Source organism: Tupaia chinensis, unplaced genomic scaffold (assembly GCF_000334495.1).
Source record: "Tupaia chinensis unplaced genomic scaffold, TupChi_1.0 Scaffold144150_1, whole genome shotgun sequence".
NCBI classification, from domain to species: Eukaryota; Metazoa; Chordata; class Mammalia; order Scandentia; family Tupaiidae; genus Tupaia; species Tupaia belangeri.
This window is the reverse complement of record NW_006204006.1, coordinates 359,097-385,471: the sequence shown is the minus strand read 5'-3', so window position 1 is coordinate 385,471 and position 26,375 is coordinate 359,097.

Below are 26,375 nucleotides of genomic sequence, written 5' to 3'. Positions count from 1 at the left end.
GAGGGTCCCATGGTCCCTGAAAATTGCTGCAGCCCAGCCTGTGCTTGGCCTTCTGTCTGTATACCTACAACCTAGCCTGCGTATGCCTCCCTGTCCCTTGACCCTCACATTCGCCAGGGCCCACCCCATCCTGAGGCAGGATAAAATCAGTGGTGTGGGTGCTTCTCACTTCCTCTGTGGAACTGAGTCCAGGTCCACATTCTCCTCCCCTTGTTACTTTCTTATCAATATTGACAAACTCTTGTCTTGACTAATTGCCCGCATGACAGATAACCCAATATGGCCTGTCTTGTGAGAAGGTATTAATCTCTCTCTGTCTCTCTTTCTTTCCCTGTCTCTGTATCTCTGCCTCTCTCCTCTGTCTCTCAACCTCTGTATGTTTCTGTCTCTCTATCTCTTTGTCTTTCTGTTTCTGCCTCTCTCCTTCTCTGTGTCTGTCTCTTTCTCTGCATCTCCCTCTCATCCTCCATACTGACCATGGCCCCAGATCTCCTCTCCCTGTATGCAGCTGGGCTTTTCCACCCTTTCCCCTCTTCTTGTCTGTCCCCTCACCTAGAGGGTTGCTAGGGTATCTCTTGATGCCTCTGCTCTGGGACCACTCCTTGTCCAGCCTCCCCAGTCTTATAGAGATCTGACCTATGTCATCACCAGCACTTCAGGTCCCTAGCTCCCCTGCCCCCATGGGCTACGTGTACTGGAGATGGCACCCCAACTTCCAATTCCCCCTACTTCCAGGCCTGCCGATGGGCTTGGGATGGAACAGAACTTGGTCATGGGTGGAATTCCATCCAGCCTTGCCCACCCCCAGGGACCACAGGCAGTCAATGCCCCAGTTCAGGGCCTTGGGCAGGTCAGCAAATAGACCCTCACCAGACCAGACCAAGGAGGCCGCTTAGCTACCATGTTCTGTGCCCTGTGAAGGCTGCCCCAGACCACAGCAGTGGGGTCTTTCCAGCAAACGTGGCTCAGTTTCCCCCTTTACAGTGGGGGACAATGTGGTGGGTGAGGGAAAGTGAGTGAGTGGTTGCATGTGAGGGTGGGTGGGTGCCAGGATTGGACCCTACTCTGTAACCTTGGGCAGGGAAGATCAGGCCACTGTGCAGGGGTTGTTCCTGTGGCCACCCTCCCTTGTCTCCCACCCAGGGCGATTTGGGAGTTCCCTGCTGCTGCCACAGGGCCTAGGCTGGGAAGGAGTCTATGAGATCACACAGCTCAAGCTGAGCCTGACCAGTGTCCGGCCTCCCGCCTGCCCCACCCTGGAGCTCCCATTGCTTGTGGTTCTTCGTGGTTTACATCTGGATCATTCCAGATGTTTCCCCTGAATGTTCTTCATTTTCACCAGAGGTTAAGGCTGGATTTACCACATGGTACTATAAAAGCGTAATGAACTCACAGAGATGCAATCCCACCCCCTGCTGGGATGGTCTTTTTCTATAATGAAGTGTATATAATGTTTGCTGTTTTACCCAGTTCTCAGGGCATGGCTTGGCACATTCACGTTGTACACACCACCCATCCAGGACCTTTTTTCCAGCAGGACTGAAGCTGTCCCACTAGACACTAACTCCCCAACCCTAATGCTATTCTGCTTCCTGCTGCTTCAAATTTCACTTTTCTGCGGCCCTCGCAGGAGCAGAGCCTATGGTGCTAGGCCTTCGGTGACTGACTCGCTTCACTTAAGTGACTGTCCTCGGTGTACAGAGTCCCATTGCTTCCGAAGGCTGAGCACCATCCCGTGTATAGCCAGCCACAGTCAGCATGTCTACTCACCCATTGCCAGACACTTGTGAGCAGTGCTGCTGTGAACGTGGGTAGACAAAGGACACTTAAAGGTTGTGTTGTGCAGTACTCCCTGCTGGGCATGGTTTCCAGCCACTGGACTGTGTGGCAATGGGTTGCCATGTGCCACTGTGGGTTTCAGCCTCCCATCTCAAATTAGGAGGGCTGAGCCAGTGCCCTTGGCAGCCCTCTGGCCCCATGCAATGGTCTGGGGAAACCCCATTCTGCCTCAGTCTTGATGCAGAGCTCAGCCATGGGATGTGGTAGAACTCTACGGCACATCACACAGACACTTCTAAGCTTCCACAGTCTTTTGGGGTCCTTGGTAGTAAGATTTCTAAGGAATGACCTCGGAGTGATCTGAAAGATACAAAAAACTAAGCTTGGAAAACTTTAGTAGGTGTCCACCTTGCAGAACGAAAGAACCAAGTGGACAGAAAACATCTCGTTTGACTACTACAAGCGCAGCCCAGTGCCCCTGCGTGAGGCATTCTGCAGGCTGTGAGTGCTGGGCCTGTGTGGCCCTGGCCCACCCACAGGTCAGCTGAGCCGCCCTCGCCCCCTCCCTGGCAGCGGGAACAGATCGTCTACTCCAGCGTGGCCTGAGAGCAAGGCTGCTCTACTCGAGAATCAGTTCAGACCCTCGAGCTTCATTCATTCCTGGTGCTGTGCGGAGGGGGTGGCTGGCTTTGAAGAGTAGCCTTTGAAGGTGGCTGGTGGCTGCTGCTCTGTGGGAAGCCAGGGGAGCTTTCTGAATCAGTATCTGTAGTGTCCCCTGACTCAGAGGTGTCACATCCCGGCTCTGGATCTGCTCGTGGTCCCCCTAGTGGAGGTGTGGTCCAAAGGGCACACCTCCTAATAGTGCTGAGGAGGGGTGACCGAGGCTGCGTAAACCGAGCCCATCCTTAGACACAGATTGTGTGTGTCTTCCTTCCCGACCTCCCTGTTCCCTGTACTACAAGAAGGTGGCTTCCATCCGGCTTCCCGGGCTTTGAAGCCAGTGTCCTGTCCCCTCCAGTCAGGAGCAACTGACCTTGGGAGCTGACCTGACCCTGACCTGCCCCACCTGGGTAGCCAAGGCCACTACTCTGAGCGCAAGCACTGTCTATCCTGAGACCCTCCTCTCTAGCTGCTTGCCATGACTATGACAGTGTCTAGCACAGAGCAGCACCCAAAGGCCCGGCTTTGGTGGCGAGCCTGTGATCAGGTCGGCAGTGCCGTGGGCTCTGGGCTGACTTCTGGGAGAACTTGTCCTGCCCCAGCATCCCTGTGCCACATGGACACTGAGGAGAGATGCCTGAGGAGGTGGGGTCTGTGGTGGAGATGTGCCCACATCCAGTGGTAAGAAGACAGAGAGGATGAGCAGTGCGGGGCAGGGCCCAGAGCCGCCGCCTGCATGGTGCACAGACACAGCGGAGGCCCGCTCTCCCCCACAGCCACCTTCACACCATGTTCCTGGCACCTGGCATGTCCTGCAGTTGCTCTGGTGAGAGGCAGATGGCACTGCCCCTGCCCAGCTAACTCAGCATCTCTGGCCAACCTAACTCTCTGTGCCCAGACTGAGGGGCAACAAACCAGCAGTGGAGACAGGCTCTGTCCTCTAAGCATCCACATGTGCTTCAGGGGACAGAACAATATTGTGTCCAGCCATGCCTCACAACGTTTCCAAGAAGCATTGAGGCCATGGAAGGCCTAGGTTTGGGATGCATGGGCAAAGGGTGCACCCACTTATATGTAAAGAGCACTACAGGTTAATAAAACAGCCAAAACTTTAGCTCGAATATGGAAGCAGGCAGCTCACAGAAAAGACATAGGAAGCTTTTGGCTTTTAACATACACAAAAATGAACAAGGGTCAGCTCTACCTCATCCCTCTGAGCTCCCTGTGCTCCACTCAGGTACCCGTGGGATGTCCAGGTCATCATGATTGTGGTCTGGCTCAGCTCCTCTCCTGTGGCTGAGGGCCAAGAGGGAAGGATAAGGTCAAGGGCCTCATGGACCTTGGGACTCCTCCAAGACAGAGTCAGCCTGGTATCTACCCCACGGCCCCTCTGTGTGTAGGCTGGAGACAAAGTCCAGAAATGCTGAGCTGGGGGGCCTGTCCCTGGTGCCAGAAGATGGAGAGTACTGGTCACAAGAAAGATCCAGCCTAGTCTGGTACCTCCTCTTCCTCACATCCTCTCCTCCTCCTTGCCCTCCATCTCCATCTTAACCCTCCTCTCCATGCCCTCCTCCTTCTCACACCTTCTTTCTCACTCCTCCTTTTCACACCCTCCTCCTCCTCTCCCTCCTCATCACCATTTTTCCTCCCCACTCTTCCTTCTCCTCATGCTCTCCTCCTCAATGCCCTTCTCTTCATCGCACCCTCATCCTCCTCATGCCCCTCTACTCACCCCATTCTTCTCTTTCTCTCTTCTTTTTTTTTTTTTTTTTTGAGGGTTTTTTCTATAGGGCGTGGGGTCTTGAGCATTTTACATTGTTTAAGAAAGAGGGAGTGGGGAAGAAGGAAAGTTTTTTTGTCTGGCTTAAATGATAGGCCAAACTACAAAAATCATTTTGGTTTTGGAAACTGGCAGTTAGGTCCAGATTGTCCAATTATCTGGGCCATCAGCCTTGGGTCTGGGCTGTCCACAATGATGCTTTCTGGGCCCCAAGCCAAGGCCTCTGAGCTAGTAAAGCCTTCATGGACGTCAGGAACCCGAAACTGGAGAGGGATGGAGGGAGAGCACCCTCCTTGCATCTGGGTCTGCCTTGAAGGAAATACTTGACCCATTCTTTTTATTTTTCTTTTACTTTTTTTTGGAGAGTTTTTGCTATAGGGTGTGTGTGCTTGCCAGAAAGAGAGAGACAGAGACAGAAAGCAGGAAATCACCCCCAGGGGGGATGGCCACACTGCAACCCCTTCTCCTTCATTTTCCTCTTGGGATCTCGGGCATGCATGCACACGCACCCGGCATGAGTTTAAACCACCAGGTCCAGGACTTGAACCACGGTCAACTACATGGGAGTCCAGCAACGTAGCCATTACACCAACTGCCGGTCCCCCCATCCTTCTCTTTAACCCTCCTCCTCATGTCCTCTTCCTTCTCACCCTTCTTCCTCCTCTCCCTCCTCCTCCTTATAGACCTCCTCATCATCACTCCCTCATCTTCCTCATGCCCTTCTACTCACAGCCTCCTTCTCTTCAACCTTCCTCTTCATGCCCTCCTCCTTTTTCTTACCTGGCTTTCTCACTCCCTCCTCTTCCTCATGCCCATGCCCTTTCCTTTCCCTCATGTCTTCCTCCTCTTCCTCACACCCTCCTCTTCCCCATGCCCTCCTCTGACCCTCCTCCTCCTCACACTCTTCTCCTCACACCCCTTCTCCTCCTCGCACCCTCCTCCTCCTCACACCCTGCTCCTCCACATGCCCTCATCCTCTTCACACCCTCATCCTTCTCACTCTCCTCTTCACCTTCTTCCTTCTCATTTCTCTCCCTCGCCCCTCCTCCTCTTCATATCCTCCTCCTCATGACTTCTTCCTCCTCACACCCTCCTCCTCCTCATGACTTCTTCCTCCTCACACCCTCCTCCTCCTCATGACTTCTTCCTCCTCACACCCTCCTCCTCCTCATGACTTCTTCCTCCTCACACCCTCCTTCTCCTCATGCCCTCCTCCTCCTCACACCCTCCTCCTCCTCATGCCCTCCTCCTCCTCACACCCTCCTCCTCCTCATGCCCTCCTCCTCCTCACACCCTCCTCCTCCTCATGCCCTCCCTCCTCCTCACAGCCTCTTTCTCTGCCACATGCCCTTCTCCTCTTGCCTCTCTCCCCCTCATACTGCTCTTGCTCACACCCTCCTCTCCTCTTACTTTTCCACTCTTCCCGTCCACTCTCCCTCTTTCTGTCCCAGTTTTTCTATAGGTTTAGGATCTATTTTTCTACATCTTTTGCTTTTACATGTGAAGATATCATAGGCTTCAAGGCCACATCAGGGACTGAGGTCCAGTGTGGCTTCCCTGGCCTTTAGGGGTTAGGCTTGAATGACACAGCCCTGCGATAAGGGAGCAGGGGCAAAAGTTTCTTGGCCTTGTGGGCTGCTTACACCCCCTGTGCCCATATCCACACTCTTGCAGTCTTTACTTAATGCAACCCCACCCCTGACTTGTCACTATGGCTTCTGGGGGAGGCATATTCCACTTGGGGATGGTGTTGCTGAAGGAAAATGCTGGTTCTGAAGATTCATGAAGATGTGGTTTACCTGAGAAGGAGGAGAAAGGCACTATCCTCAGGGAGAGTGGGAGACAGAGAGTGGAATGAGAGGAGTGGGAACATGAAGCCACGAAGGCCACATGACCAGTCTGGACTGGGGTCCCACTGGGTCCACCAAGCCTATCCCCTTGCTACCTGCTCTCCCGCTGCCCACTCTGGTTCCAGGGAGAGCCTGTCAGGATGTCCTCCACCTCCCCTCACCCCACACAGGGACTTCATTGAGGGCCAGGGTTTTAGCAAGTGACAACACTTCCCTTTTGAGTCCCCTCTGCAGTGGACTGGTAAGAGTTGAGGTGGGGCCACTCCCTGTTTCTATAGGGTCCATATGCCCTCCATGGCTCTATCGAGCTGCCACGGGTAATGTCTGGAAAATGTGCCACTTGGTTGCCTGCTGGTCAGAGCTGACCCAGACAACATCAACTGGTATGCCTGGACCCAGGAGAATGAGTGAGCTGGAGGGCCATTTGTGGCCTGCCCTTCTTCCAGGTTCGTTCCTGCTTTCCCTTGTACAGAAATGCACCAGCCATTCCTGAGAGAGATAATTTCAAGCACAAAGAGTGCCCAGGAGGGAGGCTGGGGTCTGTCTCCAGCTGTGCCCATCCTGCTTTTCCTGGGCCATAGGGCTCCCTGTAGGGTACACCTTCATACTCCATGGGCTGAGAGCAGGGCAGTAGGATCTTTGGGCACTGCAGAAGTCAGGCCTGAGTGTGCAGGGACTGGACATCCTGCTGCAACAGCTCCAGGAATCTTGGCTGGAAGCACTATATCCTAATGCTGTCCCAGGCCTGAAGGTATTTGGCTTCACTATCTGTCACGCGTATTGACCTTCTTCTAGTACATGTTTTCTGTGTGTGGTTAAAAAAATTCCTTCCCTATCCTGGTGTCAAAATGTTTTCTCTTTATAATTTTTGTTAATGACCTTTTATTTTAGATAACTTTTTTATTTACAGAAATACAAATGGAAAGTATAGAGTCCCCATAGGTCTCTTCTCCACCTTCACCTGCTTCTGTTGTTCACTTTGGTGAATATTTGGAATTATTGATGACCAACATTGATAGATCATTAACTACAGTCTGGAGTTTACACAGGGGCTCATCCTCAGGAGGACAGATGGGTAGGGACATGTATCTACTATTCCAGTATCATTCAGGAGCATTTCAGTGCCCCCAAATCCCCATGCTCTGCCTGTTCACCCTCCCTCTGCACTAACCTCTGGCAACCATTGGTCTTTACTATTTCCCTAGTTTTGCCTTTTCCAGAAGTCATAGAGTCAGAATCATGTAGAATAGAGCACTTTCAGATTGGCTTCTTTCACTTAGTAATACATATTTAAGTTTTTTCCGTCTTTTCATGGCTTGCGAGCTCATTTCATTTTAGCTAAATTATATTCCACTGTCTGGATGTACCATAGTTTATTCATTCTACTGAAAGGCTAGTTGGTTGCTTCCAAGTTTTCACAATTGTGGTTAAAGCTACTAAGAACATTAGAGAGCTGGGTTTTGTGTGGACGTAAGTTTTCAACTAATTTGAAAGGCATGTGGGGCCAGTCAGTGGATGGTGGTTAAGGCAACACGATCCCATGTGGCTAACTGCGTGATTTGAGTTCCGGACTTGGTGACTTGTGAAACACACTGGTCATTTGTGCATGTGTGCCCAGAATCCTGAAATGAGGGAGAAATGAAGAAGGGATTACAGTGTGACCATTCCCCATGGGGGGTTGCTGTCTTACTTTCTTTCTCTCTCTCTCTCTCTAGCAAACACATGTGCCCACTGGCAAATTACAAAAAAAAGAAAAAAGAAAGAAAGAAAGAAAGAAAGAAAGAAAGAAAAGAAAAGAAAAAAAAAGTGTGGGGCCAGATGTCTACTCTACTGGTTAAGGGAGGTGGATCACACATGGGCAACTATGATTCAGATCCTCACCACAGTGGCTTGAAAAACAACCCGGGCATATGCATATCTACCCCCAGATCTCAGCAGGATAGAGAAATAAAAAGGAAGAGATTGCAGTGTGGCCATGACCCATCAGGGGGAAGGTACTTTCTCCCTCTCTCCCTTCTCTGTTTTTCCCTGGCAAGCACACATACTTGTGGCAACAACAACAACAACAAAGAAGGAAAACCAAAACAAGAAAGAAAGGAAAAAAAAGTGTGTGTGTGTGATTATATATTGTATGGTGAGAGGATGTTTAGTTTTGTAAGAAACTACGAAACCCTCTTCCAAAATAATTGTACCATTTTGCATTCCCACCAGCAATGAATAAGAGTTCCTGTTGCTTCACAACCTCATCAACTTCTGATATTGTTAAGTTCTGGATTTTGGGCACTCTAGTAGATATATAACAGTCTCTCTCTCTTTCAAAGGTTTTTGCCATAGGGTCCATGCGCCCACTGGAGATGAGAGAGAGAGAGAAACTGAGAAATCACCTCCCCCAGGCCAGGGTGATGGCCATGCTGCAATCTCTTCTCTTGTATTCTCCTCCTGGGATTCTGGGCATGCATACGCATGGTGCCCAGTGTGAGTTTCAAGCTGCCAGGTCTAGGACTCGAATTGGTCTGCCATGTGGGAGTCCAGTGCCCCAAACACTATGCCACCTGCTAGTCCCTCTCTTTGATGTTTTAATATGCAATTCCCTAGTGATATTTGACATTGAGCATTTTTTCATATGCTTATTTATCATGTGTATATCTTTGGTGAGGTATCTATTAAGATCTTTTGCCCATTTTTAAACTGGGTTGTTTATGAGGTCAGCATGTGGCATGGTGGTTAAGGTGCTGGACTCCCACATGACTGTCCCCAGTTTGAGTTCTGGACCTGGCACTTGCTTTTTTACTTCCCTACCCACTCCCTCTCTGTGTCTGTCTCTCTCTGGTGAGCGCATATGCTCTAGAGCAAATTAAAAAATAATAATAATAAGTAAATAAACAAAATAAACTCGGTTATTTTTGTATTGTCGAGTTTTAAGAGTTTTTTGTATATTTAAAAAACCAATCCTTTATCGGATGTGTTTTTTGTGAGTATTTTCTCCTAGTCTGTGGTGTCTTGTCTTTTTATTCTCTGAACGATGTCTTTCACGGAGCAGACTTATTTATATTTTAAGTAAATCCAACTTTTTTTTTTTCCATGAGTCATGTTTTGGTGTATCTAGTAACTAATTGCCGAACCCAACATCATCTAGGTTTTCTCCGATATTATTTTTCAGAAGTTTTATAGCTTTGCATTTTACATTTGGGTCTATGATCCATTTTGAGTTAATTTTTGTGAAAGGCATAAGACCTGTGTCTAGATTCATTTACTTGCAGATGCATTTACTTGCACATCTGTATGTCCAGGTGTGCCAGGACCTTGCTTTAAAAGACTGTTCTTTCCCTCTCCAATATCCAGTGGCCTCATACTTTGTTGTTCTCCTTCAATACTGTTTTGGCTGTTCTGTATCTGTTGCCTCTCCATATAAACTTTAGAATAAGTTTGTTGATAAACACAAAATAAGTTTCTGGGACTTTTATTGTGATTGCATTGAATGTAGGGAAGAACTGACATCTTGACAGAAGTGAGCCCCCCTATCCATGAACGTAGAATACTTCTCCATTTAGTAGTTTACCTTTGACATCTTCCATCAGAGTTTTATAGTTTTGTTCATATAGATCATATACATAGTATGTTAGACTTACATCTAAATATTTCATCTTTAGAATGCTAATGTAAATGATATTGTCTTTTTAATTTTAAATTTCACTTGTTCTTTGATAGTAGATAAGAAAGCAATTGACTTTTTTTTTTTTTTTTGAGAGATTTTTACTGTAGGGCACGTGCGCTCGCCAGACAGACAGAGAGAGACATAGAGACAGAAAGCAAGAAATCACCCCCCAGGGGGGATGGTCACGCCGCAATCCCTTCTCCTCCATTCTCCTCTCGGGATCTTGGGCACGCACGCACACGCGCCCGGCGTGAATTTTAAGCCACCGGGTCCGGGACACGAACCGCGGTTGACTATGTGGGAGTCCAGCGACATAGCCATTACGCTAACTGCTGGTTCCCGAGCAATTGACTTTTATATATGAGGGTGCTCAAAAAGTCTGTGAGAAAATGGAATTAAGGTACAAGTTTATTTATTTATTTAAAATTTTTGTTATAAATCATGTATCCTCACTGGACATGAGGAAGCTGGGGAGTAAGGCCACATCACAATCCATTCTCTTCCATTCTTCTCTCAGGATTTTGGGTATGCAAGCATACATGCTGGTAAGTTTCCAAAGCCACTGGATCCAGGACTCAAACCATATAGTTAACCATGTGGGGTCCGGCCACATTACCACCATACTACTAGCTGGCCCAGTACAAATTTATTTTGATGGGAAAAAAAGTTAAATTCATATACTTTTTTTAGCAATTATTTTATTTAACATCATTTATTTACATATTTAATTTTGACCAGAAAGGGACAGAGTGAGAGAGACAGAGAGAGAGAAGGAGGGGGAAAGTGAGAAAGCAAGTCTCCAGGTCCAGAACTTGAACCGTTGTCAGCCATGTGGGAGTCCAGCCCTTAACCACCACTCCACCTGCCAGCCCTCATGCATAGTATTTTTAATTTAAAAATTTATTTATTTATTTTTATTTTTTGGAGAGGTTTTTGCTATAGATTGTGTGCTCTCACCAGAAAGACAGAGAGAGACAGAGAGATAGAAAGTGAGAAATCACCCCCTGGGGGGATGGCCACACCATAATCCCTTCTTCTCCATTCTCCTCTTGAGATCTTGGGCATGCATGCACATATGCCGCTGTGATTAATTTAAAAATTTATTTATTTATTTTTATTTTTTGGAGAGGTTTTTGCTATAGATTGTGTGCTCTCACCAGAAAGACAGAGAGAGACAGAGAGATAGAAAGTGAGAAATCACCCCCTGGGGGGATGGCCACACCATAATCCCTTCTTCTCCATTCTCCTCTTGAGATCTTGGGCATGCATGCACATATGCCGCTGTGATTTAAGCCACCGGGTTGACTACATGGAAGTCCAGGACTCAAACTGTGGTCGACTACATGGAAGTCCAACGATGTAGCCACTATGCCATCTGCTGGTCCCAATAGATTTTTTTTTTTTATAACATACATTTTCCATGACCTTTTAAATTAATTCATTAACTAATTAATTTTTAAGAGAGATTTTTTTATATAGGGCATGTGAGCTTGCTGGAGAGACAAAGAGACAAAGTGAGAAATCATCCTCCAAGGGGGATGGCCATGCTGCAGTCCCTTCTCCTTGTCTCCTCTCTGGATTTAGGGCACACACATGCACACATGCCCAGTGTGAGTGTTTTGGTTTTTTTGGTTTTTTTGGGGGGTTTTTTAGAATTATTTATTTATTTTATTCCAATTATTATAATTTTTTTTTATTTGACCAGAGACAAAGAGAGAGAGAAAGGGAAATTGAGAAAGCAAGTCGCCAGGTCCAGCAGTTAGTGTAATGGCTATGTCATTGGGCTCCCATAATCGACCGCAGTTCAAGTCCCGGACCCGGCGGCTTAAGTCCCGGACCTGGCGGCTTAAACTCACGCCAGGCGCGTGTGTGTGTGTGTCCAGGATCCCAAGAGGAGAATGGAGGAGAAGGGATTGCTGTGTGGCCATTCCCCCTATGGGGTGATTTCTCACTTTCTTTCTGTTTCTCTCTGTCTTTCTGGCAAGCGCACACGCCCTATAGCAAAAACCTCTCAAAAATAAATAAATAAATAAACCAAACTGTGGTTAGCCATGTGGGAATCCAGTACTTTTAACCACCACACCACTTGCTGGCCCCTCAGTGTGAGTTTTAAGCCACCAAGTTTGGGACTCAAACTGCAGTTGACTACGTGGGAGTCCAGCGATGTAATCGTTACGCCATCTGCTGGACGTCTCGTTCTGTTCCTAGTTTGCTGAGAGGTTTTTTTTTTTTTTTTAGTCATGAACAAGTGTTCAATTTTGTTAAATGTATTTTCTTCATTGATTGATATGACTATGTGATTTTTCTTTATTCTGTTAATGTTATGAATTTTATTTATTTATGTTTTAAAAGAATTATTTCATTTAACTTTATTTATTTATTTATTTTAATTTGACCAGAATAGAATGAGAGAGAGAGAGGGAAAGTGAGAAAGCAAGCTGCCAGGTCTGGGACTAGAACTGTAGTCAGCCGTATGCCCTTAACCAATGCTATGAATTTAATTAATTAATTAATGTTTATTTGTTTGTTTTAAAGAATTACTTTATTTTTACTTTATTATATTCCAATCTGACGAGAGAGAGAGAGAACAAGTGGGAAAGGAAAGCATCAGGTCTGAGACTTGAACCATGGTTGGCCATGTGGGAATCCAGTGCCGTTAACCACTATGCTACCTGCCAGCCCCTATTAATTGATGTTTGAATGTTGAAACAGTCTTGCATACCTGGTGGGAAAAAAATTCCACTTCATCATGGTGTATACGTTGTGGGATTGGATTTGGTGATATTTTGTTGAGGATTTTTGCATCTGTGTTCATAAGAGATTTTGGTCTGTGGATTTCTTGTAATGTCTTTGTCTGGTTATGGTATTAGTGTGACACTGGCCTCATAGAATAGGTTAGGAGATAGTCTCCTTTTTTCCAAATTTTAAAAGAAATTTTAGAGGTTTAGTATGATTTCTTCTTTAAATATTTGGTAGAATTCACCAGTGAACCCATCTGGGCCTGTTTCAGTGGTTTTTTTGTTTGTTTTTGTTTTTTTTTCTGTTTTGGAAGGCTATTAATTATTAATTTAGTTTTCCTTTAGAGATATAGCCCTATTCAGATCATCTGTTTCTCCTTGTGTGAGTTGTGGTCGTTTGTGTCTTTCAAGGAATTGTTCCATTTCATCTAGGTTATCAAGTTTTATCACAGAGTTTTTCATAGTATTCTTTTAATATCCTTTTCATATTCATGAGCTCAGTTATCATGGCCCCACTTTCATTTTTGATATTGGTAATTTGCATTTTTCTCTCTTTCTGTTTTATATCTTAGTTAATCTGGCTAGACAGTTTTTACATCTTATTGACATTTTCAAAGAACCCACTTTTGGGGTTATCAGGTGATATGAAAGTTGAGGTGCTAGATCTCACATGGCCAACTGCATGGTTCAAACACTGGACCCGGTGGCTTGAAAATCACCTGAGTGCATGTGTGCGTGCCCCAAATCCTGACAGACTGGAGGAGATGGGATTGTAGCATGGCCATCCCTGCTAACTCCCCTACCTCTTTTGTGAGCACATGCACCCTGCAGCAACAAACAAACAAATAAAAATGAAAGAACCCACTTTTGGCTATGATGATTTTCATATTGATGTCCTGTTTGCAATTTCATTAATTTCTGCTCTAGTTTTTATGGGTTCTTTCTTTTCTCCCCCCCATCTTAATTTGCATTTATTTTGCTGTTCTTTGTCTAGTTTCTTAAGATGATTATTGATTTTAGGTTTTTCTTATTTTTCTTATTTATTTATTTATTTATTTATTTATTTGGGAGAGATTTTTGCTATAGGGCGCGTGCGCTCGCCAGACAGACAGAGACACAGAGACAGAAAGCGAAAAATCACCCCCCGGGGGGGATGGTCACGCCGCAATCCCTTCTCCTCCATTCTCCTCTTGGGATCTTGGGCACGCACGCACACGCGCCCGGTGTGAGTTTTAAGCCACTGGGTCCGGGACGTGAACCGCAGTCGACTACATGGAAGTCCAGCGACATAGCCATTATGCTAACTGCTGGTTCCCGAGGTTTTTCTTATTTTTTAAGATATGTGTTTGTGCTACAAATTTTCCTCTGTGACTACTTTCATTGCATTCCATAAAATTTAATGAGTTGTACTTTCATTTTTATTTATTTCAAAATATTTTTAAATTTCTTATGAAATATTTTCTTTTATCTTTGTGCTATTTAGAAGTGTAGTATACGTATTCTTGTATTTTGGGGTTTTCCAGCTATTTTCTGTTACTAATTTCTAGTTTACTTGTTGAAGTCTCCAACTATGATAGTGTGTCTTTATGTTTCTCCTTCCAGTTCCAGTTTTTGTCACACATATATTGATGCTCTGTTGTTAGGTGTGTATGTATTTAGAATTGTTATGTCTTCTTAGAAAATTGACTCCTAAAATCCCTAATAAATTCCATGTTCTGAAATTTGTTTTGTCTGAGATTAACATAATAATTCTGACTTTATTATTTTATTTAGTTATTTATTTTTTGAGAGGTTTTTGCTATAGGGCATGTGTGCTCACCAGAAAGATAGAGAGAGAGAGAGAGACAGAAAGCAAGAAATCACCCCTCAAGGGGGATGGCCACGCTGCAATCCCTTCTCCTCCATTCTCCTCTTGGGATCTTGGGCACGCACACACATGCACCCGGTGTGAGTTTAAGCCACCGGGTCCAGAACTCGAATTGTGGTCGACTACATGGAAGTCCAGTGACATAGCCACTACGCCAACTTCTGGTCCCATGATCTTATTTTAATTAGTGTTAGAATAGTATATCTTTCTCCATTTATTTACTTTTAAAAGTGGTAAAATATACATAACATAAATTTGCCATTTAAAAAGTACCTATAGGTAATATTTATTGAATGTTTACACCAGACTACCATTCTGCTTTTTTTTTTTCTTTTTTACTTTTACGAAAGTTATAAGAGGTACTCTTATCATCTCCATTTATAGATAACGATTTTTTTCTGGATCTCACTATTAGTAAATGGCAGAGTCCAGAAGTAGACAAAGATTTGTCAATTATAAGCTGTTGACTCTTTAAGCTATTGTGGGTTTTTTTTTTTTAACTTGTATAAATAGTTCACTTCTTTCTATTCAAATTTCACTAATCAAAATTATTCTTATTTACTTATTAATTTTTGTGTACCATATATGTAATAGAAATGTACCATTTTAACCATTTGTAAGTACAGGTCCGTGGCAATAAGTTCATTCACAGATGTCTGCTACGATTACCACCATCCATCTCTACAATCTTTTCATCTTCCTCAACTGAACATGTGTACCCATGATACAGTAACTCCATTGTCTACGCTCCCAGCCTCTGGTAACGTCCGCTCTACCTTCTCTCAATGAATTTGCCTATTCTAGTTACCTTGTGTAAAGAGGCTCATGCAGCATTTGTCCTTCGCGACAAGTTTATTTCGCTTAGTGTGATAACTTCAAGATTCATTAGCATGTGTCAGAATTCCCTTCTTTCTCATGGATGAATAATATTCCATTGTTCTCATAAACTACATTTTCTTTTTTCATTCTTCTATTGATGGACACTTGGATTGCTTCTGCCTTTTGATTTTTGTGACTAATGCTGTTATGAACATTGATCTATAAGTATCTGTTTGAATCCCTGCTAATTATTTTGGCTTCACCTAGTAATAGAATTGCTGGATCATCTGGTAAGTCTATGTTTATCTTTTTGAAGAACTGCCAAACTGTTTTTCACAGTGGCTGCACCATTTCACATTCCCACCAGCAATGCACAAGGGTTCCAAGTTCTCTATATCTTTTCCAATACTTATTTTCAGTTTTTTAAAATTAAAAATATTTTCAAAATAGTCATCCTAATGAATGTGAAGTGATATCTCAATATAGTTTTGATCTGATTTCCCTCATAATTAGTGATGGTCTCAAATGCTTATTGGTCTCTTCCATGACTTCTTTGGAGAAGTGTCTATTCAAATTCTTTGCCCTTTTTTAAAGATGGCTTGTTTGTTTCTTGTTGTTGACTTCAGAAATTCTGCTATATTTTTCTCTTATCAGATACATGAATTGCAAATATTTTCCCCATTCTGTTGGTTATCTTTTCTTTTTTAAAAAAAGAATTATTTTTATTTAATTTTATTTATTCATTCGATTTTATTTTAATTTGACAAGAGAGAGAAAGAGAGAGAGACAGGGGAAGAGAATGAGAAAGCAAGCCACCAGGTTTGGGACTTGAACCGTCATCAGCCATGTGGGAGTGTCCAGCACCTTAACCACCATGCCACCTGCTGGTCCTCATGTGGGTTATCTTTTCACAATCTTGATAGTTTTTTCTCTTCTTTTTTTTTTTTTTTTTTTGAGAGGTTTTTGCTATAGGACATGTGTGCTCACCAGAAAGACAGAGAGAGGCAGAGAGACAGAAAGCGAGAAATCACCCCCCGAGGGGGGAGAAATGACCACGTCACAATCCGTTCACCTCCATTCTCCTCTCAGGATCTTGGGCATGCACACACACGCACCTGGCGTGAGTTTAAGCCACTGGGTATGGGACTCGAACCACGGTCAACTACATGGGAGTCTAGCGACATAGCCATTATGCTAACTGCTGGTCCCAGTAGTTTTTTTCTTTTTCATGTACAAAAAGTTTTATATTTTGATGAGGTCTAGGTTTTTGTTTTCTTTTTTGTTGTCTGCATATTGATGTCATAACCCAGAAACCATTGTCAAATCTAGTGTCATGAAGATTTTCACCTATATTTTCTTCTGTTTATTTTAGCTCTTAAGTTTAGGGCTTTGATCCATTTTTTAATTAATTTTTGTATATAGTGTAAGATAAGGATCCACCTTTATTCTTTTGCTTATGGATTTCAGTACTCTGACACCACTTGTGGAAAAGGCTGTCCTTTTCCCCATTAAATGGTTTTCACATTCTTACTGAAACAATGGGCTTTAAAAGAGAGAATTTATTTCTGGACTGTGTATTTTATTCCATTAGTCTATATGTCTGTGCTGGAACTGGTATACCAGTACCACACTGTTTTCATTACTACAGGTTTTGAGTAGATTTTTGTAATAAGGAAATGTGACTTCTCCAACTTAATCCTTTGAGATTCAATCTAACTTTTGGGTAGGTTTTTTTATTCCTGCAAAAAGCAAGAGCAAAAGCAAAAAAATAAACACAAACTCAAAAACCCCCCTGGGGTTTTGGGGGGAACCAGCAGTTAGCGTAATGGCTATGTCGCTGGACTCCCACGTAGTCGACCGTGGTTCGCGTCCCGGACCCGGTGGCTTAAAACTCACGCCGGGCGCGTGTGCGTACGTGCCCAAGATCCCGAGAGGAGAATGGAGGAGAAGGGATTGCGGCGTGACCATCCCCCCTGGGGGGTGATTTCTCGCTTTCTGTCTCTATGTCTCTCTCTGTCTGTCTGGCGAGCGCACGCGCCCTACAGTGAAAATCTCTAAAAAAAAAAAAAAAAAAAAAACCCTGGGGTTTTGATTGGGATTACGTTGAAAATGTAGATTACTTTGCGTAGCATCTATGCCTTTACTCAATAAATTTGTGTTCTTTCGTATTTTTGGGGGGGAGGAGAGGCTTTTTTGCTATAGGGCGTGTGCGCTCGTCAGACAGAGAGCGACAGAGAGACAGAAAGTGAGAAATCACCCCCCAGGGGCGATGGCCATGCTGCAATCCCTTCTCCTCCATTCTCCTCTTGGAATCTTGGGCATGGTGTGAGTTTTAAGCCACTGGGTCCAGGACGCGAACCGCGGTCGACTACATGGGAGTCCAGCGACATAGCCATTACGCTAACTGCTGGTTCCCTGTCTTTGTATTTAAAGTGGTTTTTTGGGGGGAGGGGCAGCATGTGGTGTAGTGGTTAAGGTGCTGGCCTTCCACATGGTCGACGTCAATCATGCTTCAAACCCAGACCCGGTGGCTGTGATCCTGAGAGGAGAACGGAGAAGGAGGGACTGTGGGATGGACATTCCCTCTGGGGGATGATTTCTCTTTTTCTGTCTCTTCTTTGTCTCTCCAGTTAGCACATGATTCCTATAGCAAAAATCTCTTAAAAAAAAAAAAAGAAAGAAAAGTGGGTTTGGGGCCCAGGTGGTGGCTCAGTGGGAGCACAACTGGACCCACACGGGAAGTCCCAGGGTCACATCCTGAGGCTTCCCTATGTATGCCTGGAACTTGTCTGTGCCCATTATTCAGGGCTGGTTGAGACTAGAGAACTGTGATATAAAGATTCAGATGGGGGGGAAGACCGACAGGTGGCATGGTGGTTAAGGGCACTGGATTCCCACGTGGCTGACCATGGTTTGAGTCCTGGGCCTGGCAGCTTGCTTTCTCACGTTCTCTCTCTCGCTCTGTCCCTCTCTGGTCAAATTTAAATAAATAAATAAAGTTAAATAAAATAACTGTTTTTTAAAAATTCAGCTGGGGGTACCAGCCTCTGCCTTTTTTTCTCACACTCTCTCAGAAGAAATAACACTTTTCTTAAAAAGTGGCTTATTGGGGCCAGCAGGTGGCGTAGTGGGTAAGATGCTGGACTCTCACATGGTCAATCACAGCTTGAGTCCCTGACCTGGTGACTTCAAAATCACACCAAGTGCATGCACATGTGTGCCCAAAATCCCAGGAGGAAAATGGATTAGAAGGGATTGCAGAGTGGCCATCTCCCTGAGGGGTGATTTCTCACTTTCTCTCTCGCTCTCTCTGTCTCTAGGGAGTGCACATGCCTTATGGCAAGAACCTAAAAAACAAAACAACAAAAAAAGTGACTTTTTAGGGTTGGCAGGTGGTGTGGTGGTTGAAGTGCTGGACTCCCACATTGTGGTTCAAGTCCTGGACCCAGCAGCTCCAAAATCACAACAAATAAATAGCTAAATAAACAAATAATTTAAAAACATGGCTTCTGGGACCAGCAGATGGCATAATAGTTACAGTGCTGGACTCCCATGTAGTCAAATGCAGTTCGAGTCCTGGACTTGATGGCTTAAAACACACTGGGCACATGTGTGTGCAAGCCCAAAATCCTGGGAGGAGAATGGAGGAGATGGGATTGTGGTGTGGCTATCCCCCTTGGGAAGTGATTTCTTGCTTTCTGTCTCTCTTTCTCTGTCTCTCCAGTGAGTTTACACTCCCTATATAAAAATTCTCTCATAAAAAAAAAGTGACTTTTTTCTTGTAGACAACATGTAGGTGGTCTTATTTTTTAATTTTGCTTTTATCCAGTGTGACAATCTCTTTTAATTGATGTATCCAGACTCATTGACATTTAACATGATTATTTTTATAGTTGGATTAATCCTTATTTTTTTATAGTATTGGATCTTTTCACCTTCCACAAGCTATAATCTACACTAAAAACTATGCTAAATACACTGTTGCTATTATTATCGTTTTTGTCAAACTGTTATCTATTAGATCAATTAAAAATAAGAAAAAAGATTTTAAATTACCCTGACTTGTTCCTTTTCTCTCTTCATTTTTTTTTAAAGAACTATTTTATTTAACTTTATTTATTTATTTTTGATTTTGACCAGAGAGGGACAGGGCAAGTGAGAGGTGGGGAGAGAATGAGAAGCAAGCTTCCAGGTCCAGGACTTAAACTGCAGTAGGCCATGTGGGAGTCTAGTGCCCTTAACCACCATGCCACCTGCTGGTCCCTATCTCTTCATTTCTTTTCTTTTTCTTTTCTTTTCTTTTTTTTTTTTTTTTGAGAGGCTTTTGCTATAGGGCGCGTGCACTAGCCAGAAAGACACAGAGAGACAGAGAGACAGAAAGCGAGAAATCACCCCAAGGGGGATGGCCACGCCGCATCTCCTCCATCCTCCTCTCGGGATCTTGGGCACGCACGCACACGCGCCTGATGTGAGTTTAAGCCACCAGTTAGGGACTCGAACCACGGTTGGCTACATGGGAGTTTGGCTACATGGGAGTTCAGCGACATAGCCATTACGCTAACTGCTGGTCCCATCTCTCTTCATTTCTTAATATGCGTATCTGTGTCATTTTCCTTCATTTTTTGGGGGAGGGGAGAGGTTTTTGTTTTTTTGTTGTTGTTTTTTTTTTTGCTATAGGGCGCGTGCACTCGCCAGACAGAGAGAGAGACAGAGAGATAGAAAGCGAGAAATCACCCCCCAGGGGGGATGGCCACACCACAATCCCTTCTCCTCCATTCTCCTCTTGGGATCTTGGGCACTCACGCACACGTGCCCAGCGTGAGTTTAAGCCACCGGGTCCAGGACTCGAACCGTGGTCGGCTATGTGGGAGTCCAGCGACATAGCTGTTACGCTAACTGCTGGTCCCTATTTTCCTTCTTTCTAAAGAATTTCTTTTAACATTTCTTGCAAGGTATGGCTCTTGGTAGCCAATTCCCTCCATTTTTATTTGAGAACACCTTCATTTCTTTACTTTTGAAGGATAATTTCTCAGGATATAGAATTCTAGGTCAGTGGCTCTTTTCTCTCAACACTAACTACTTACTTCAATCTCTTCTTGTTTGCCTAGTTTTGTGAAGTCCAACGTAATTCTTATATTTGCCCCTCTGTAGGTAAGCTGTTGTTTCCTTTGTGCTTATTTGAAGATTTTCTCTGTCTGATTTTCTACAATTTGGCCATGAGATGATGTCTAACTATAGATTTTGGGGTATTTATTCTGCTCGGTGTTCTCTGACCATCCCAGATCTATGGTTTAGTGACTTTCTTCAGTTTTAAAAAGATACCACCAGACAGGGCTGGCAGATGGCATGGTGGCTAAGGGTGCTGGACTCCCACGTGGCTGACCACAGTTCAAGTCCTGAACCTGGTGGTTTGCTTTCTCACTTTCCATCTCTCTTGCTCTCTCTCACTCTGTATCTATCTAGTCAAATTAATAAAAATAAGTAAAATAAAATAAAATAATTATTAAAAAAAAGTTACTACCAGAAACCATTAAATGTTACTTCTGTTTTATTTATGTATTTATGTATTTATTTATTTTTGGAGAGGTTTTTGCTATAGGGCGCGTGCGCTCGCCAGACAGAGACAGAGAGACAGAAAGCGAGAAATCACCCCCCAGGGGGGATGGCCATGCCGCAATCCCTTCTCCTCCATTCTCCTCTTGGGATCTTGGGCACGCACGCACACGCGCCCAGTGTGAGTTTTAAGCTACCGGGTCCAGAACTTGACCCGCGGTTGATTACGTGGGAGTCCAGCGACATAGCCATTACGCCAACTGCTGGTCACTATGTATTTATTTACTCCTGTTCTTTTTCTGGCAATCATATTACAGGTATGTTACACTTTTTGTAATTCTTCCATAGTTGTTGTCTACTTTGTCGTCTTTTTAATTTTTTTCCCTTTGTGTTTCAGTTTTGGAAAGTGCCTGTTGATGCTTTTCAAGCTCATGGCTCTTTTATGTCCAATTTGTTGATGAGCTCATCAGAGATAGTCTTCATTTGTGTTACAATAGTTTTGATGTTTAGCATTTCCTTTGAATTCTTTCTTAGAATTTCCATCTCTGCTCCCATGACCGTCCATCTTTAGATGTGGTTTACTTTTTTCAAGAAGAGCCCTTGGCATGTTCCTCATGGTCGGCTCGAGTCCCCAGTCTGAGACTGCAGAACCTCTGCCATATCCGCATTAGGTTCCGTGCTTGCCTGCTATCTGAACACTGTCTTGCTTCTTTGTATGCATCGGGATTTGCTGTATAAAGCTGGCGGATGTGCTGAGCAAAGGGAATCTGGCAAACAGGCCCATCTTGATGTAGGGGTGTGGGAGAGGGAGCCTCTCTAGTCCTGCAGCAGGTCTCAACTTGGCATGCCTGTGCCTCTGGGTTGAGGCCTACTGTGGTGCTTTCTTCCATCCTCAGAGTGGGGACAGGAAGCTGGAGTTGCAATGTCCTTTCCCCAAGGCAGTGTCAGCTGCTGCAGGTTAGGCTCTAACAAAATGGTTTCTCCTGAGGGCAGCCCTTGCTCAGAACAAAATGTTCTGGCAGATTCAGAATGACTCCTGGTCCTTCCCTCTGCCAGTAGCTGGGGATTAGGGCATTCCTCCAGGCTTCATTCAGAGCCTGAAAGGACTGCCGGGGGTAAGACACAGAAGAGCGATTCCTCTGAAGCTGGGCCCCAAGTCCCTATCTTCAGACTGTCCATATCAAGCCTCCAGCACCTCATCAGTTACAGCCCAGGCCCCCCCAACCCCCACCCTCCCACACACTCATCCCCCAACTGGCTCCATGGAGGGATCTGCTAGGCACTTGTGCTTCTGTCCCTGCCTGTCTCCAGTCAGAGGCCAGTGTTTGCCTGCACCCTCTGTCCTCTGATGGACCTAAGGAGAGCTGTGCATTTTCAGTTTGCTCAGCACTCGTCCGTGAGGCCAGGAGTCAGGACTTCCAAGCTGGGCAAGAAATGTTTTGTGCATTTTACATCCGGGTCTTTAAAAAGACAAGTCAACCCAGAAATTATGTTTCATTGTAGTTAAGGTGGCACCTTTCTAACATATCAACCCTGTGCATCATGTGTCACTAACCCCGTCAAGTCCCAAACTCACCCCGGTTCTGCTGGTTCAAAGCCCCCATCTTTCTACTCTTTTCTCAGTTTCCGAGTCCAGAACTATGGGCCTTGGTCACTTTCCCTAACTTCCATGTCCCAAGTGGAACAATAGTACAGTGCCCACTGGGCCTGTCTGCTGGCTCTCACCTGCATCTGCACCTGCCCTGTGACAGGAAGCCAGGAGGGCTGTTATGGTGTGCTGGGGGAGCCCTGTTGGACCTTGTAGGGGCCAGTGCCCCTGAATACTTGCCATAGGAGGTGAGGGTACTGCTTGGGGCCTTTGGGGGGTGTGAAGAGGTGTGGGCATCCTCCTGCACCAACTGGAGACCATAGGGCCCTTGGAATAGGCCAGGATTGGGGAAGTTATCCCAGCACTTACATGGAGAAGGTGGTCCTTAGCAGGTTCGAGCTGTGTCTAGGGCTGGGGACATTTCACTGTAGAAGGTCCAGTTGCCAGTCAAGGGCAGTTCCCAGATCAGCTGGGGCAAGAAAGGAGAGGAGGGGCAGAAGGTCAGGAGGTGGGATCACATAGGTTAGGAGGGACAGGACCAAGACTGGAAGACAAAGTCTTGGGCCTTTCTAGACCAGGGCAGAGGGGACATGAGGTGGCCATGATATCCCTCCCTGACCCAGGGCAGACAGTGCTAATCCATCTCTGATTATGTGGCCACCCTAGTGCTCCATCCATTCTCAGCAGACATTTTCTGGGGCCTTCCACAGCTCATCCCAGGCCAGTCACCAGAACAGAGGGGGGAGCAGCCTGCGCCTGGTGACCAATGACCTTGCGCAACCCTTTTGCTGCCCCCCCACCACACACACACCTTCCTCTGTCTCCCTGTGGGAAGCAGACAGGCTCTGGAGTGGGCCCCTGGGGTTTGGGCTTTGGTGGCATAGGGTTCCAGGAAGAAGTGGAAGGGGGAGGTGCTCCTTGGAAAGGTCCAGCCAACAATGAGGACACAGGTGGGAGGAGCAGCTTGTCAGAGCCCAGGGACCTTGCTGAAGCTCATCCCCATGCTCCCTCACTTTGCCTTTGCAGCCAGGACAACCCACAGATGTTGGTGTGGTAGGAGGGTGGTGGCCTGGGCAGGGTAAGACGTGAACCCGTGAAGTGAAATCAGACATGGTTCATCTATGTGAGACTGGATAGAGTCCCAGGGACTGCCCCTTCAGGGAAACCCCACTAGACCACACAGCTTGGTCGTAAGCTTATTTGGTCAAGTGGTCACTGCATGTCTGAGAGGAGAGCTGTGTGAAAGTGTCAGGGACTGGCAAGTTTGGGGTTTTGCAGCACCAAACCAAAGTTTTGCTCCTTGCTGTGTGGTTGGTAGGAGCTGGGAGGAGAATCTGGGAGTGGTGGGCTAGGCCCTGCTGAGAAGGGTGGGGAGAAGAGGGTGCTGCTCTGGGGGTTTCTGGCCTGAGATTCACTCATAGTCTCTAAGGGCACTGGGATGGCACTGGCGCATCTGGGGTGCATGGGTGGAGACAGGCACTATTCTGTGCACTCTTGCTGTGTGTTTCTTCCCTCACGTGTTCATGTATCAGACGACATCTGTCATGGGCTTCAGCTGGTCACGAACTGAAGGGTCTCAGAAAGGGCAGTGTTGAATCCTCAGCCTAGAAAACCCTCTTCTTGACCTCTGAAGCTCTTTTGGAATAAAGACTTCTGGAGTCAAGCACATTAGGAAAAGGGTGCACCTCATCCTCCCCCTTCCTGGAGGGTCATAGTGCCGACTACCATATTAAAGGCCCTGAGAAGTCCTGCAGTAAAAAAGGAAGGAAGCCCTGTTTAACCTAATGGTTCCCATATTTGTCCATCCTGTAGATGTTGACTATCTGAGGAACAGAATTTGAGTTGTTTGCCTACTCCACACAGTGGTGGAATCCAGAAGGCAGGATTCGGGGTCCGGATGCATTCTGGACCAGACTGTGTCTTGGGTAATTTGCACATTGGAACCTGACACCCAGTACCTGAGAGCGACCTGTATTTGGAAATGGGGCTGTTGCAGATGTGATTAGTCAAGGTAGGATGAGGTCAGACTGGGGTTCTCACTGGACTCCTTATAAAGGGGAAATTTGGACGCAGAGGCGCTCACATGCACAAAGACTCCACAGGATTGTGAAGGCAGATCCGGATGATGCATCTGTCAACCAAGGAACGCCAGGAATTGCCGGCACCCAGAGCCTGGGAGAGCAGCCTGGTCCAGATTCTCCCTCCCAGTCCTTAAGGACCAGCCCTGACACACGCTGACTTTTAGCTTCTGGCCTCCAGGGCTGCGAGAAAGTGAATCGTGGGAGTTAATCCCTCCTGGTTCCCTGTGGCCACCCAAGCTGACTGACGCAGTGTGAGTGAGGCTGATGGGTGCCGAAGCTGGGCTGAGGAGTCCCATGGGTCCGGCAGGAAAGGGTGTCGAGAACTGCCCGGATTCCAGAAAGGTTCTGGAAAAGGCCAGCTCTGTGGCTGCACAGTGGAAGAAGGAACGCCACTGCTGAGGGAGGGTAAACTCACCTGCAGGCAGGACAATGCACCTTTAGAAAGGACCTCTGTGGAAGCTCTTGGAGTGCCATGGCCGTCCCCTGCAGAAGGGAGACTGGAGATGTCCCCGACACCCATGTGACCTCATAGAAATGTGGGAATCCTCTGGGAAGTAATGTTAAATGTGAAAAGTGAAATGTGAGATAAGAGCCCTCGTGCTGCAGGTGCATTCCTGGATGTGACGAGGCCACAGGGTCTGTGTGCTCACCAGTGGAACATACGCCGTCCAGCCATTTCCAGCAGGTGCCCTGGGCAGGTGTGCAGGACCCAGAGCGCCTGGGCTCTGGGCAGGCGTGTAAAGATACTCACACCCTTAGCTCAGCTGGTTGCTGGGTTGTTGGGGGTCCTCACCCCCAACAGAGGGCAGTGGACAGTGGCAGTGGGCAGCCTGCACCCCCTTAGTGGCCCCTGTGAACCTGCCAGATCCTGTCCACCTGCTCCAACACAGGGCCAGGAAGACTGAGGGTAGATACAGGGCAGGGTAAAATGAGTGCAGCTGTCAAGCACTGTGGAAGGTTTGCTAAAGGTGTGGGAAACACTGATGGGAAAAAAAAAAATCCTGTGCAGGGGACCCCTGGCTGGGGCAGAGCTGTGCACCTGCCTGCCTGACTTCCTGTGTGCTCCCACCTGCCATCCACTGCACCTGCCCCTGTAAACATGTAAGCACGATGGTGACCTGAGACTCACCTGGGTGAGCAGTAAGGGCTCTGCACTATGCAGAATGGTACTCTGGTTCATAAGTTACTTCCCGCCAAATGGCTCAGGTCAAGAGTAACGTGTAAAAGGACCTGCCCTGCCTATTCCCAGGAGTTCCTTCTTTTCTTCTTCTTCATTTTTTTTTTTTTTTTTTTAGGATTTTGCCTTAGGGTGCCTGTACTCACTAGAGAGAGAGAAAGACAGAGACAGAGAGAGTGAGAAGGAAAATGAGAAATCACCCCTCCAGGAGGGATGGCTATGCAGCAATCCCTTCTCCCCCATTTTCCTCCCAGGATTTTGGGCACACATCCACACGAACCTGACATGAATTTCAAGCCACTGGTCCGGGACTCGAACCAAGGTTGGCCATATGAGAGTCTAGTGATGTAGCCACTATGCTATCTGCTGGCCCCCAGGAGCTACTTTTAATCAAAGGATGGAGTGTTTATTTAAGCAAACACACGAATAAGTAGCAACTAGTCCATGGTCTCTGCTGGGCTGCTTCCTGCTCAGGCGCTCTACCAGGGAGTCCACCTTCAGTGAACAGGCCAGGCAGCGTAGACATGGATGAGCAAGGTTAGTTTCAGGGCAGCCTCTTATTCACAGCAGGAAATAAAATGTAGACCTGAATGTTCTGTCACCTGTCCAGCTGGTTCCAGAAAGATCTGCCGGGAGCGATGTGCTAGACTATCCTGATCATTGTGAACAGGTCTAGAATATCCCACTTAATGTTACAAGCCTCGGAATTGCCAGTAGCCTCTCCTTGGACTAGAGGGGTCCCTGACCCGCTATTGCTGTGAATCTCAGGCGTTTCCAGCCCATCCCAGAACTTCTGAGTTAGGAGGGAGAGGGGCAGAGGAGAGGGAG